This window comes from Benincasa hispida, unplaced genomic scaffold (assembly GCF_027475165.1).
Source record: "Benincasa hispida cultivar pf3 unplaced genomic scaffold, pf3_genome.v1.1 HicScf644, whole genome shotgun sequence".
Lineage (NCBI taxonomy): Eukaryota > Viridiplantae > Streptophyta > Magnoliopsida > Cucurbitales > Cucurbitaceae > Benincasa > Benincasa hispida.
This window is the reverse complement of record NW_028326761.1, coordinates 6,638-22,997: the sequence shown is the minus strand read 5'-3', so window position 1 is coordinate 22,997 and position 16,360 is coordinate 6,638.

Here is a 16,360-nt window from a genome sequence, read left to right as displayed (position 1 = left end):
CCTATAGGTCTTACCCCATTAGGTTGATCTACAAGATCCCATACCGAGTTGAAGTACATCGACTCCATCTCGAGATTCATGGCTTTGACCCATTCATCCCGGTCAACATTCTCCATTGCCTTTTTATAGGACAACGAATCCTCAACGTCGCCATCTGTCACCATAGCTAGGATTTCCATGAAACGAGTTTTTCGCTATCCCATCAACAATTCTGGTTGATGAAGCAGGTCCTTCAACAACTCTTGTTAAAGCTTCAGTAGTTTCTTTGAAAAGCTCACTTAACACGACTTTACTACATGGACTATGCTCCCTGATATGATCCTCCTCCAGGAAAGTAGTGTTCGTGGAAACAAACACCTTGTTTTTGGACGGATCATAAAACCTCCTCGTGTACCTTTGGGGTAGCCTACAAAGAGGCACAACCTCGGTCGTGATTCCAACTTCTTGGGATTTGCCTTAAGCACATGTGCTGGGCAACACCATATGCGGATGTAACGTAAACTAGCTTTACACCCGTTCCACAACTCCAGAGGTGTTCTTGCAACACTCTTAGAAGGAACACAATTGAGAATGTATACCGTAGTCTCCACTACGAAACCCCAAAACGAGTCTGGTAAAGAAGTGTAATTCATCATCGAACGAACCATGTCCAACAAGGTTCTGGAGAAATTCGTTGGCATTTAGATTGAGTTACGACAGATTTAGACATCTTTATGTTATGGAGGGAACTTACGGCTAAAGGTCTTAGCTCATACAATTATTTTCTAGTTTAGCTGTACAAATTTCAACACCATCCTTATGAATAAACGCTTTATTCAATTTTAAAAGAAATAGTGTAATTGTATTGTAACATACACTTTACAGAAATAAGGTTCCTTTATAGTTCAGGAACTACAAAGACATCTTTTAATATAAGAAACCTATTTTGTAAAGTAAACTGGATGTCTCCCACTACCATAGCTGAGATGACATGGCCTACTCGCAACGTCATCTCACCAGCCTCCAACTGTCGCCAGGATCTAATCCCCTTTTTCTAGCTTGGCCTTAGCCTTGGCAACCTTCTTTTCCTCTAGATAACGAGGACAATTCTTCTTCCAGTGTCCATCTGGGTTACAGTGGAAACATTTTCCTTTTTCAACCAGTGGTGGACGCTTATTCTGGGCGATAGGTGGCGGGTTAGCAAGCGCATTTCCTTTCCCTTTACCACCCTTCTTCTTCTTCCCCTTTTCAGAGTTAGAAGTTGAAGGTGAAAACTTTGTTCCTGAGGTCGAACCTCGATAGAACTTTTTAGAGGACGAGACAACAGTTGCCTCACCTCCCTTTTTCTCCTTACTTTTCAACAAGGATTGGTAAGTCTGTAACTTTTTAAAGAGAGTGGTAAGGGAGTAGTCCACTTTTTAAGAATCGTATTGCTAACAAAGTGAAGGAAGCTCTCCAGCAATGAATGCAGGATAATACTAACCTGACTGCCCTCATCGATTTTAGACCCATTCATCTCCGCCACGTTAAAGTGGACCATCATTTTTAGCATGTATTCATAACACAGAGGTGCCTTCCTCCATTTTGGAGCTGAAGATGCGTTTCAGAGCCTCATGCTTGAGCTGTCCAGACGGTTGTCCGAACATTCCTCGTAGGGACTCCATGATCTCACGTGCTAAGACTATGGACTCGTGTTTCTTGGCCAACACGTCACTAAGATTGGCCAGAATATAGACTCGGGCCTTCTCGTTTGCCCATGTCCAACGCTCGTACGCTGCCCGAACATTTCGAGTAGCGTCCTGAGGTGGAATAGGAGAACATTCCTCTGTAAGGACAAACTTGTGATCCTCGATGATGAGTATCATTGTGAGCATATGATTCCAACTTGAATAGTCTAGGCCATTCAGTTTTTCGACGCTTAATAAATTGATAGTGGCTGAAGTTATTAAAAAACGTTGCTGAAAAAAAAACAAATAACCTTTTATAAGACTTTGCAAAAACTAAATTTTAATTAACCAATTAATTTTTAACAAAACAGATTCCAAGTACCCTAAGTGAAAAGATTTCTATTTTGCAAGGATGCTCAGTGAGGCAAGACAAACGTCACTGGTGGGGTGATCGGATGACCCTTCACTGGGATGAGACATTCTTAACCATTAGGAAAAACCAACTCTTGGAACTAAACCTAATAGCCACCATTTGTTCGGTCCAGAATAGTTAACCCTTAACAATCCTGCATAAGTGTAACCCCTCGTTTTCGGCCCTGGAGTCCCACCCTAATGCGCTCACCGTAGGGAAAAGACAGATTAGGACAAGAGACTAAGTAACCTTATCCTCTTACAGGAGATCAAATAAAGAAACGTGCAAAACATCCATCCTATAGGGGGACACTCTCAGGGGTGCCACGAGATGATGCACAGAAACTTTATTCAATCCAATGAGGGAGACCGAGGGATATGTTGTCGCACTTCCCGCTCCCACTTACTATGAACACTCTTTCCATCCACCTTGATATTGACCTACCCAAACGCCATCAATTGGGGGGACATGCCAAAGGTGCCTCGAGGTCGAGGGTAGATCTCACGGAGTGGACTATGAGGGAGAAACGTGAGAGGTGAAAATGAATCAAATGCCCTAAGAACCTCCCACTAAATGTTCTACCTAGGGGTTTATTAACCTAGACAATCTGGCTAATGATTATGATCTAAGTCATTTATAAAGTTTGCTAAAAAAACAACTTTTTTCTTTGAAATAAAAAAAATTCAAGTAGTCACATTAAACTCTTTAATGGACTGGCCTTAGTTTGCATGTATCAAATCTATCTAAATTACCTTTCCAGGTAGGGGTGTTCCGTTGCCGTCATCTTAAATACCCCAAGCCTAGACAGAACCCGTTTTCGATAAAAGGTCTACTATAGATAGACTTGCTACATATTAATCTTTTACTAATTATTTTAGTTCTAATTTCATTTTATAACCATTTATAAAATAAACAACTAAAACACTCATCCCACATAATGCAGTATTTATAACCCTTATAAATAAAACATTAAAAAAATAAAGCATATATAAATATAACCCTTATATTATATGATGCATGAGCATGCATTTATGTAAATTAAAATATGCTTCTCTAAATTATAACACTTATAATAAAGAGAATATGCATGACCTAAGGTGAGATTTATCTATATGTGCATACCATAGAACATATAAAACATACATCGCATGTAGTAAATAAAGGATTAATGGACCGGGATGAGCCTTTACAAAACTGGAATGAAATAACCCTATCTATTACATTTTTCATCGAGCAAACCGGTTCAAAGGCAAACTGGGTCTTGAACCGCCAGGAAGACTCCATCGTGTAGTAAATTCCGCGGGTAGACGATCGTCTAGCGCAAACTAGACGATAGGAGCAAAATTAAACGATTTCATAGACGACAATGAGGCAACGAAGCTTGATCGTCTATGCAATCACTCAATGCGGTGACATGTAAACGATTTGCCTTGCGTTACTAAGCGATGAAGCTTGCTGACCAAAACGATCGTCTAGTGCGATCTTTTAACGCGACATCAGGTAATCGATTTACCTTGCGTTACTAAGTGATCGTTTAGTCAATTACTAAGTGATGAAGCTTGCTGACCATAGCGATCGTCTATGCGATCACTTAACATGGCGTCAGGTAAACAATTTACCTTGCGTTACTAAGCGATTGTTTAGTCAGTTACTAAGCGATGAAGCTTGTTGACCAAAATGATCGTCTATGCGATCACTTAACGCGACATCAGGTAAACGATTTACCTTGCGTTACTAAGCGATCGTTTAGTCAGTTACTGAGCGATGAAGCTTCCTGACAAAACGATTGTCTAGTGCGATCTTTTAACGTGGCGTCAGGTAAATGATTTACGTTGCGTGACTAAGCGATCGTTTAGTCAGTTACTAAGCGATGAAGATTGTTTACCATAATGATCGTCTATGCGATCACTTAATGTGGTGCAGGTAAACAATTTACCTTGTGTTACTAAGCGATCATTTAGTCAGTTACTAAGCGATGGAGATTGTTGACCAAAACGATCGTTTAGTGCGATCTTTTAACACGACGTCAGGTAAACGATTTACCTTGCGTTACTAAGTGATCATTTAGTCAGTTACTAAGCAATGAAGCTTGCTGGCTATAACGATCGTCTATGCGATCACTTAACGCGGCGTCAGGTAAACGATTTACTTTGCGTTACTAAGCAATCGTTTAATCAATTACTAAGCGATGAAGCTTGCTGACCAAAACGATCGTCTATTTGATCACTTAACGCGGCGTCAGGTAAACAATTTACCTTGCGTTACTAAGCGATCATTTTGTCAGTTACTAAGCAATGAAGCTTGTTGACTAAAACGATCGTCTAGTGCGCGCGCGCGTTAAGCGATACGCGAGCATCAAATTATCTACACGACCCAATACTTAGTGATTGCGTAATCGATCTTCGACACGATGCGATCAACCCTCGATCGTTTACCCGATCGTCTACATAATGTGATCATCTGCGATCGCGTACCCCATCGACTGCACGATGTGATCAACACTTGATCGCATACCCTATCGTCTAACCGATGCGATCAACAACGATCGTGTACCCCATCGTCTGCACGATGCGAACAACCCTTGATCATCTTCTTCTTCGAAGAACCACAATGCTTGCTCTGATCTTCTTCACGAATGACCCGAAACTCAAACAGACTTGATAACGATTATTAATGCCCAAAAAATGCAGGGGCCTTTACAAACAACCACAAATGTAAAAGTATTAAATTAAATCGAGGCTAAACATCCATAAATCTGCATATCCACAGCAATTTAACGATTAAACAGTGTAAAAATGCACCCACCAAGAACGTTTTTGCAATTCTTTTGCAGCAATGAATTAGAATATCAGAAAACCTGTCTCTGATACCAATTGAAGGAACTCTTATTCAAGAGTACCTATGAGCAGAAGCGGATCTTTCCAATTCATTGTGACAGAATTACCGTATATACATTCAAACATACTTTCATTATACTAAAGGGATCAAGAAATCATACCAGATGAACATTTTTTCTTCACAGCGGGTCTAAAGTCCAACCATCTACCTCGAACAGTCACCACTCGGACATAAGGAAACGCAGAAGACAACACCACACAGAGCCCTCAGTATTCTTGGAGTGAGAATCCAAAGTGTGGGCTTTGTTTAGATTTGGTAGAGGGAAGAAGGAAGAGCGACCATACACAATGATCAAGCAAGTGGGAGATGCGGTCGTCTATTGCATAGACAATATGCTTGATCGTTTAAGTGAAGTATACGATCGTGTAATAAAAGTAAGCGATCGTTTAAACGATCGTGTAGGAAAAGGTAAACGATCGTCCAAACGATCGTGTAGGAAAAGGGTGAGCGATTTTCCAAACAATCACGTAGGAAAAACTAAGTGATCGTCTATACGATTGTTTAGTAAATACCGGGAGCTAAACGATCGCTTAGGAAAAAGGTAAACGATTGTTTAGATAATAGCACACGACGGTGTAATCGGTATGTGATCGCTTACCAATATCATATATGTAAGCGATCGTGCAGTCCCTATCGTATCGACATTGCTTTTCTAAACGATGACATTATCTTTTTCACAATATCCACGTACACCGAGATCAACACACCGTCTGCTATTTATAATGCACTCATCCGTTATTTAGAACGAATAGGCACCTTCCCATTTCCTTTATAACCGTCCAATGAATGTGATCTTATCACATTCATAACTTATAAATTAATTAAATATTTTTTCTCTACTAGATATAAATCATATTTATATCCATTTTCCTCCAAATTAATGTATCTCATACATAAAGTTAATTATATCATATTTAATTAACTCATTCAATTATATCATATATAATCGAACTCCCTCTTGTCAATTTGAACATTTCAAATTGACCCAAAAACTGATTCTCAGCTTGTATCCAAGCTACCAAGGGGACCTTATGGTCCTATGGTTCGAAGCTCCAATGATATGTGAATAGGTGACTAAACTCTTTAGTCACGATGTCCACCATCCGTATACATAACACTAAAGACCGACAGTTGAACTCTTGTCATAGATATATTTTGTATGTCCATTGGATATAACCAATCTTCAGTACGATGACCTTTCACGGATGCTCGTAATTACAACAGACCAATTTACTATTTTGCCCCTGTAATTACATCTTTCTTCTTAAGTACCAATGATCCCTCTAATGAACAATACAACATAGTTCTACTATGTGTGAACACCTCTCGGGCCATACGAAGGTGTGTGGCGCCACATCGTTCAAGCCCTGGAATTAGCCCTTAAGGGAGCTATCTATCTATTTACCTCTGCCTTGGGGAAGAAGTGAATTCCATCTTGTGAAGCTGAGTTCTCAGCTCCCAAATCAGAAAAATCCTCAAAATGGTAGGTTTGAGTCGGCGTTCTGGCCACTCGCACCCATGCAAATAAAAGAACCGCCCTTAATGGCAGGAGTTTCCAACTCACTCAGGATTGAGGTCATGTTGCCTATGGTCATCCTAGTGAAGTGAAGTCTCAGTTATGAATAGTGTTATATAACGAGACGTTAACACTTAGTGGTCGAGTCTTATACAAACTCTTTGTATATGACGTCCCCACTCGCATGTCCCCTACATGAATGATCAGGATCAGACCATCTGTGATAAGTCATAACACTTGTGACCATTCCACAAAGCGGGACGCATCCGTAGCGTTACCCGAATAAGGTTTCCCTCCTACATCCATATACTACAGACCATTTTGGTTATCATTCCAGACATGATCCATTTGTATGTCACCACATACATGCTTAAGTTACATACAGATAACCAGGCATATTAAGTTTATTGGTTTGTGATAAAATCTAAATGTGCAAAGTCAAGTAGTGAAGTAAATATCATTTATATTATACATCACAAGTGTTCGTACAAAGTTGTTTATAAACTACTAGACACGAGACTTTAGGGCACAAACCTTAACACACCAAATCTCGCTGTCTTCTACCACGGAACGGTCTTCTCATGAACAAGGCAACAATGGAGGACACAACCACTCGGAAACCTCGATATTCTTGGAGTGATAATCCATAAGGTGTGGGCTCTGTTGGATTTAGTAAAGGGATGGAGGAAGGGACGATCATTTACCACTACCAAGCAAGTGGGAGATGTCTGAAGTCTATCGCATAGATGACTGCTTGATCGTTTAGTAAAAGGTACACGATCGTGTAGTAATGAGGGACGATCGTTTAGTAAAACGCTCGGGCGCGCGATCGCTTAGAAAAAGCTAGACGATCGTTTAGGTAAGACTATGCGATCGTTTAGGGAAAGTTGTGTACACAATCATTTAGTAAACTTTGAGCTGTCGTTTGAGCTGTTGTGTATGCTCTCAATTTGCTAGGCGATGGGCAGTGTACTAATCGGTGAGCGATTATCTGATTTTTTGCAATATGAAAACTATTTTCATTTTATCCTTTAGTTATGAAAACTTATTGCAACCTCCCACTCGGTTATTGCAACCTCCCACTCGGTTACGGAGAGCTGTCGTTCTGAAGTCTATCTCATTCGGTTACGGAGAAAAAACCGCCAACAATTATCTTATAATTGTTAAATTTAAAATAAATATAATCATATTATATTTATAACATATGGTTTAATATCACATCATATGCAATATATGAACCATAGTCCTTTTCTCCTCCACTAGATATAAATCATATTTATATCCTTTTTCTCCAATTAATGTATCTCATACATCATGTCAACCATATCATATATAATTGACCAGTTCAATCATATCATATATAATCAAACTCCCTCTTGTCAATTTAAACACTTCAAACTAATCCAAAAACTGATTCTCAACTTGAATCCATTGAGTTATCAAAGGGACCTTATGGACCTATAGCTCGAAGCTCCAACAGTACGTGAATAGATGACTAAACTTTTTAGCCACGAGATCCACCATCCGTTAACTGCCAGGCATTCCACTAAAGACGGATAACTGCACTCTTCTCACCACAAATATATTTTTGTGTCCAACAGATATAACCAATCAGCTGTACGATAACCCTTCACAGATGCTCATAAGTACAACTAGGCCAATTTACCGTTTTGCCTCTATAGTTAGATCTAACTCCTTAAGTACCACTGATCTCTCTAATGAACAATACAACATAGTCCTACTATGTGTGGACACCTCTCGGACCACGAGAAGGTGTGTGACGCGACAACCAGGGATCTTAGTTTATTGGTTTGTGATAAAGCAAATAAAACATCCAATGCTTCATAGACAATAGTGAAGAAAATATCATATATTATTACATCACAAGCATTTGTTCAATATAGTGTTTACAAACTACAGGACCCAATGAGAGTTTAGGGCATCTTCCCCAACAAGGTCATCTATGTTGAATGATGGTAAGCCCTTCGATTCTTTCGTCGATTTCAATGGGCTTGGGAGGGTATCTTCTTCTTCTATGGTGCTGACAACATGACATGTAGTAGCTTCTGGCGTTTCTCTTGAACCCCAATCGCAGAAGTTCTTCGGGAGGAAATCCGCCAATATCACCTATCGCCTGGGATGAGGAACATCATCATCTCCCTCGTCAACAACCTTGGGCTTTCTGGCCTTCTTTCTGTCCTTCCTGTTTTGTGTCTTGCTCCCTCTCCTGTAACTTCGATAGAAGCGTGGCTCTTTTTGGGTAGAGTTCGACCCTTTCTTCTTACGGTGTGTCACAAGGATCTAGCCTTTGTTATTGTCATTATCAACACATTCTCCCCTATTTCTAGGATCCGTGGCTTAGATCTCCCGTTGAAACCCCACAATCACAGGTTCGAAGGTTCCAAATTGAACCAAACTCTCACTTTCTTCATAACATATGATTGGTATCAGTGCGCTTGGAGTTATCATCACCACAATATAATTTATTTGGACCACGGTCCACCTCATCTAGATCCAACTCTATTTTCCTCTCACGAGCCAACTTAAGGATCAGCTCCTTCAATACAAAACATTTTTCAACCAGGTGACTAACGACCTTGTGATACTTGCAGTAATTGGGATCGTCCACTTTGGCGGCTTGTTCCAATCGTTTACATTCCAGTAGCTGGATAAGGTGGTTCTCCAATAAGCATATGTGCAATGTCAGAGTCAGGGAACAGGCAGAATTTTTCCTACCGCTTCTTTAGAGTTAGGCGACGTATTTTGCCTCCTTCATCTTTCTTTTCCATCTTTTTCCCTTTCGAGGAAAACTTCAACGGGGTCGTATTAACGACTATTGATTCTTTCGTGGTGCCTTTCACAATCTTCTCGATGCCCTTTACTTTCTTCTTGTCCTTCTTCGGCTCGGGGATCAGGAATTCCTTTATTCCCCTGTTGCAATGCTTAGCTCCATATCGTGGGCGCGAGTTGCCAATTCTTCAAAGGTACAGGACTTTATTCTCTGTAGGATATAGAGGAGTCCCTAGTGCATACCCTGAGTGCACATTTCCACAGCAAATAGTTTAGTGAATCGGTCTTTGTAGTCCAGACTTAGTGCTCTCCATCGATTAATGTAGTCAATGACCGGCTCCTCTTTCCGCTACTTGGCGTTTTTCAACTTCATCATGTTAACGGTGAAGGATTTCATATCTAAGAGTTTCATGAGCACATTTGGATCGCTCCGATCTCATAGTGACCGAAATACAACAAGATACATTCAACATACAGTTATGCAAACAAATGTTAATTAATGGCATGCTAAGAACAACATAAATAACAAGGGAGAGAGTTCCATACTAGGTGAAGACAATCTTCACAATTCGGAACTCCAACGTAGTAGAACCCTCCAAGTGATCTACCAATGCCTAGCGGAAACATCAACAATAGCAGCACAAAAAACTGTAAACCCACGATCGCAACGGGGACGACATCACCACTAAAGAGCCCCGAATATTCTCAGAGTGAAAACCCAAAGGGTGGTCTTTGGTGAATTTGGTAGGGGAAGGAGGAAACACGAATCGTGTAGGCGATAAGCTAGTGGGAGGGAAAACGATGCTATCACATAGCAGAAGTGCTTATCGTTTAGGAGGAGCTACACGATCGGGTAGGATTTATTGAACGATCGTTTAGGAAAAGGTACATGATCGTTTAGTAAAATCGACACATTATACGATCGTTTAGAAAAGCTATCCGATCGTGTAGGCGATAGTGTGCGATAGTTTAGTGCGAGGTGGACGATTGTTGAGGCGGAGAAGAGCTATCGTACAGTCTCTTGAAAACACTTAAGCGATCGTTGAAAAATTCTCCAACACGCGCTCTCCCACGAATACTTTGGACGATTGACCTCTGGGCGATTCAAAAATGAAAACTCTTTCATTTTAATTCATCGGTTACAATAACCGACGTTGCCCACTAACCCACGTCCAAACGTGAAATTTGGCATAATTATCTTATAATTAACCAATTAATTAATTAATTAATATAATCATATTATATTTGTATCCTATAGTTTGATATCACATATCTACTACAGTATTTTCTCCTCTATTTGATATAAATCATATTTATATCTAATTTCCTCCAAAATAATGAATCTCATACATTTAGCCAATTATATCATATATAATTAACCAGTCCAATTATATCATATATAATCGAACTTCCTCTTATCAATTTGAACATTTCAAAATAACCCAAATACTGGTTCTCGACTTTATCCAAGCTACCCAGGGGACCTAATGGACCTGTGGCTCGATGCTTCAACGATGTGAATAGCTGACTAAACTCTTTAGCCACAAGATTCACCATCTGTTAACTGTCAGGTGATAACGGGCAGAAATGCACGTTATTACAGCACAAAGTTATAAAATGATGCAGGACTGCGATGATAAAAATATACAATATTGCGTCCAAAAGCATTAAAGCATTAAGTTCACAACATTGCGATCGAATGCATCCATCGCATTAAAACAGCTAACTTATGTATTTTTTGTGCAGATAATGCATTTACGCAAGGCAAAAATGCGACCCAAAGAAATTAACGTCCGAGCGCATTAAGAGAATGTGTTAACGCAAGGCTATGCGATCATTTGCGCTCACAAATATCTGCTCAAGAAGGTTGCCGCATAGAGTCGACGCATTGGGAAGCAAGAAATTGCTACTAGAGCGAGAGAAGGGAAGAGACACCGAAAGATCGACCTGGTCAGCTCGAGAGAGAACCCAGGAGGCGTGAAAAAACAGAAAGAGGGCTGATTCTTGCGAGAGCAAGATTATCTTTTGAGCAGAGTAAAGAAGAACATGTAAAAACCTTGGGAAGCAAGAAATTGCTACTAGGCTCTTTATTCTTATTCCGCATTGTCATTCTGAATTTCAATTATATATCTATAAAATGGAACTTGCTTATCTACATTTGTTCACTTTTTTTAAAACACACATGAGTAGCTAAATCTATCGAATGGGTTGAGAAGTACTTAGCGAACATGATCTAGGATCTTCATTGCATGCGATCATCTTGTCTTATGTTGTGCCCAACATCCCTTTAGAGCTACTCGAGAGAGAGTCTAAAGAAAGAACCTAAGACTTGAGAGAGCTCGGTTAGAATCTAGACTCAAGAGAACAAGATTAGATCTGCATAAGCAAGAGATAGGGACTTAGAGATAAGCTCTGTTTGCCAACATGCATCGGATGCACCCTAGAGATAGGTTATGTTAATATGCGGTCGCTTTGTATGTGTGTGTGTCATTCGTCATCGCGTAGACAAGAATAGAGGCTTATGTGTAAGTCCTATAGACTTCATTGCATATATCGCATGCATTCTAAAACTAGAAGTCGTAGCATTTGTATTGAGAGATGATTTGCTATTGTATGTGTGTAGCATGATCGCATAACATGAACGCAATCCTAGGAAGTGTTAGCTAAACCCCTTTTCAACCCGTTCCCCTGCATATTCATTGCATCTTTCGTATTATTAACTATTTTCTCAAATCCGCTGCATACATTTCATATTGTAAACAACAAACCAACAAACTCTTTGATTTATTTGTTACCGCAAAGTGATCTCAAAATTATCACCGCATATTGTGTTCCTTAGTCCCTAAGTTCGACCCTGGGCTTACCAGAAACTCAGTAGGATTTATACTTGAGTCCTACTGAGAAAACTTGTTTGCACAACGCAGTCCCTACCATTATTTAATCGCATAAAATAAGCATCAAGTTTTTGGCGCCGTTACCGTGTGCTAACGGTAATTTTCTGATTTTCTTTGCAGCTTTCAATCTCTGGCGAATTATGACCCAAAGATTGAAAGAACGTTCCGACGAAAACTAAGAGATAGCCGCCAACAACAATAACAAGAGAAAGATAACATGGCGAAACAACCAGGAAATGGAGCACAAAATGAAAATAATGTCATTGCGAATCCCATTTTATTGACGAATGACCGCAATAGGCCTATTCGGGACTATGTGTCGCCCAACCTCTACGATTTCTCCTCAGGAATCATGAGGCCCGCTCTTGATGGATTGAGATTCGAAATGAAGCCAGTGATGCTACAAATAATCCAGACTGCCGGACAGTTTGGTGGAAGGCGTGGCGAGGACTCGCACGCCCACCTCCGGAGTTTCAAAGAGATTTGCAACACTTTTGTGTTCCCGAATATCTTTACCGAGGAAGTTCAACTAACTTTGTTTCCATTTTCGTTGTGTGACCAGGAATGAAAATGGGCGTACTCTCTCGAACCGGGGTAGATTACCTCATGGGAGCAAGTAGTAGAGAAGTTTATGAAGAAATACTTCCCTCCAAAGGAGAATGCTAGAAGAAGAAAATTGATAACCAATTTCGAACAGGATATTGATGAATTGCTCAACGATGCTTGGGCGAGGTTTAAGAGGCTGGTAAGAAATTGTTCGCATAACGGCTTACCAGACTGCTTACAAATAGAGATTTTTTTATCACGAATTAAACCCTGCTTCGCAAACCGCTGCCAATGTGGCAGCCGTTGGAGGTCTGCTAGATAAAACTTATGATGAGGCCAAGAACATCCTTGATCGCATTTTTAAAAACCATGAAGACTGTAGAGAAAGCGATCAAAGATTGAGAATCAAGGACAGTGACGCGAACAATGGTGCCATTGCATCCCTTCATATTCAAATGACTGTGATGATGAACTTGATACAGGGAATCGCAATCAACAGCCCAACAATGCATAGTGGGCAAATGAATGCAATCAACCAGACAACCGCAAGGTATGCTACTTGTGGTGAAGGACACGCAATGGAGAAATGCCCTCAAAACCCACAATCAATTTATTTTGTGAAGAATAATTCGTTCTCTAACACGTACAACCCTGGGTGGAGAAACCACCCCAATTTTGCGTGGAAAAATCAACAAAAAAATTACTAATCAGTGGTGCAGAAAGAAGGGCCACCCATATTTTTCCGCGAACCAATGGTCAAACGAGTAATCAAGCCAATAGTTTGCATGTGCTGCAATCTTCCCCTTTGGAAAGTTTGTTGAAACAATACATTGAAAAGAACGTTGTGCTTCAAAACCAAGCGACATCCATCTGTAATATGGAAATTCAGATAGACCAGATTGTGGGCGAACTCAAGAACAGACCGCAAGAGGCCCTGCCGAGTTTAACGGAACTCCAACGCAACACAGGGTGTACGGGTAAAGAGCAATGTCAGGTCGTGACGTTGCTGAGTGGAAAGACTGTAGCAGGGGAGAATTAGGAGCCTAGTCGGACTGTTCCAATTGTGCTAGAACCAGAGATTGCGGTGACTCAAGAAGAAACATAAAAAATGGAAGCGATGAACCCAGAGATTGCGTCCACCTCAGAGCCAAAAGAACAGGGGACCGTAAGAATACAATTGCCACCTTTCCCACAGAGACTCAGAAAGAAGAAAAATGATGAGGTATAGTACCAACGCTTCATGAATATGTTAAAACAATTACATATTAATATTCCGTTCACTGAAGCAATTAAGTAGATGCCCGCATATGCAAAGTTTCTAAAGGATATGGTGACAAAGAAGAGAGGCACTAGTAAGTTCGCCACGGTGGCTTTGACATAGAGTTCAAAATCTAGAATCCCACCGAAAATGTGCGACCCTGTGAGTTTCACTATACCTTGCTCCATTGGAGGACTATACATCGCACAAGCGCTATGCGGTCTCGGGGCCAGCAATAACTTGATGCCCCCGTCAATTTTCAAGCAGCTGAATGTGGGATAACTTGCGTCCATGACGGTGACTCTCCAATTAGCGGATAGATCTCTTATGCACCTAGAGGGGAAGGTGAAAGATGTGCTGGTTACAATCAACAAATTTATATTACCAGCAGACTTCATCATCCTGGACTACGAAGCTGACAAGGATATGCCCATCATTTTAGGGCGACCATTTTTGTCAACTGGTCGTGCCCAGATTGATGTGCACAAAGGATAGATCATCTTGAGCGTGAATGGATAGAAGCTCATGTTTGACATTATCCGAGCCATGAAATATCCTGATGAAGAAGACATTAATGAATCTGACGATGAACAGAGTTTGAACGAAGAAGAGAAGCTGGAAGATGAAAACGAAGATGAGGATGCGATCGCATCCATTGTAGCATGCAATGCGATTACAGAAAAAACAAACAAGGAAGATGAGGTGATCGCATCCCAAGAAGTTAATCTAACAGTGAATGAAGAAAGAAAAACAACAAAACCGTTTTTAGAACAACCACCAACAGTAGAATTGAAGACCCTTCCTAACCACCTGAAGTATGCATTTTTGGGGCAAAATGAAAAGCTATTGGTAATCATTTCCTCTACACTTAATGAAAACCAAGAAAATGCGTTGCTGAGCATTCTGAGAAAATATGTAAAAGTAATTGGCTGGACGCTCGTAGACATTAGAGGAATCATCCCTGCATACTGTATGCATAGAATTCGTCTAGAAGAGAATCACAAAGGATTGATTGAACATCAGCGTAGACTCAACCCTGCGATGAAGGAGGTCGTAAAGAAGGAGATAATCAAGTGGTTAGACGTGGGCATCATCTATCCAATAGCAGACAACATGTGGGTCAGCCCCGTGCAATGCGTGCCGAAGAAAGGAGAGATGACGGTAGTCCCTAACGCAAATAACAAGCTGATACCGCAAAGAACCGTCACTAGATGACGGATTTGCATGGACTACCGCAAACTAAATGCGACAACAAAGAAGGATAATTTCCCTTTACCTTTTATTAACCAAATGCTGGATCGTCTAGTTAAAAATGACTTCTACGGCTTCTTGGATGGGTATGTCGATTATAACCAGATCATGATTGCTCCCAAAAATCAAGAAAAAACCACATTCACTTGCCCGTATGGAACATTTGCATTTCGATGCATGTTGTTTGGCCTCTGCTATGCGTCGAGCACTTTCCAAAGGTGTATGACGACCATCTTTTCGGAATATCTCAAAGACTCTGTAGAAATATTCATGGACGACTTCTCTGTATATGGGCACATATACGAAGTCTGTGTTGACAACTTGGAGAAGATATTGAAAAGATGTGAGGAGACGAACTTTGTGCTTAATTGGGAGAAATGCCATTTCATGGCAAATGAAGGCATTGTGCTTGGGCACAAGGTCTCTAGGGACCGGTTGAAGGTGGACAAGGCAGAAATTGAAGCGATTGAAAAGCTCCCACCTCCAATAAGTGTAAAGGCTATCAGAAGCTTCTTGGGACACGCTGGATTTTATAGACGTTTTGTCAAAGACTTCTCAAAGATTGCCATGACCGCTGAGTGCGTTGATGGAGGCACATAAAAAGTTTGACTTTAATGACAAATGCGTGAACGCATTCATGATTTTGAAGAATGCATTAACGACCGCACCTATGTTGATTGCACCAGATTGGACACTCCCCTTTAAATTAATGTGCGACGTGAGCGGTTATGCGATGAGCGCAGTGTTAGCGCAGAAGAGAAAAACAATGCTACATCCCATCGCATATGCGAGTAAGACTTTGAATCCTGCTCAAACCAACTACATCACCATAGAAAAAGAATTACTTGCGGTAATATTTGCGTTGGAAAAATTTAGAGCATATTTGCTGGTAACAAAAGTATTCATCCACATTGACCACTCGGCGATAAAATATTTGATGAAAAAGAAGGATACGAAGCCGAGGTTGATTATATGGGTTCTCCTTCTCCAGGAATTCGATATGGAAATCATTGATCGCAAGGGGACAGAGAACGAAGTTGCGGATCATTTATCCAGATTAGAAAATCCAGAGGTTGACCGCAATCAGTCAGAGGTGAGTGTAGCGTTCCCAAACGAGCAACTATTTTAGATTGAAGAATTGCCATGGTA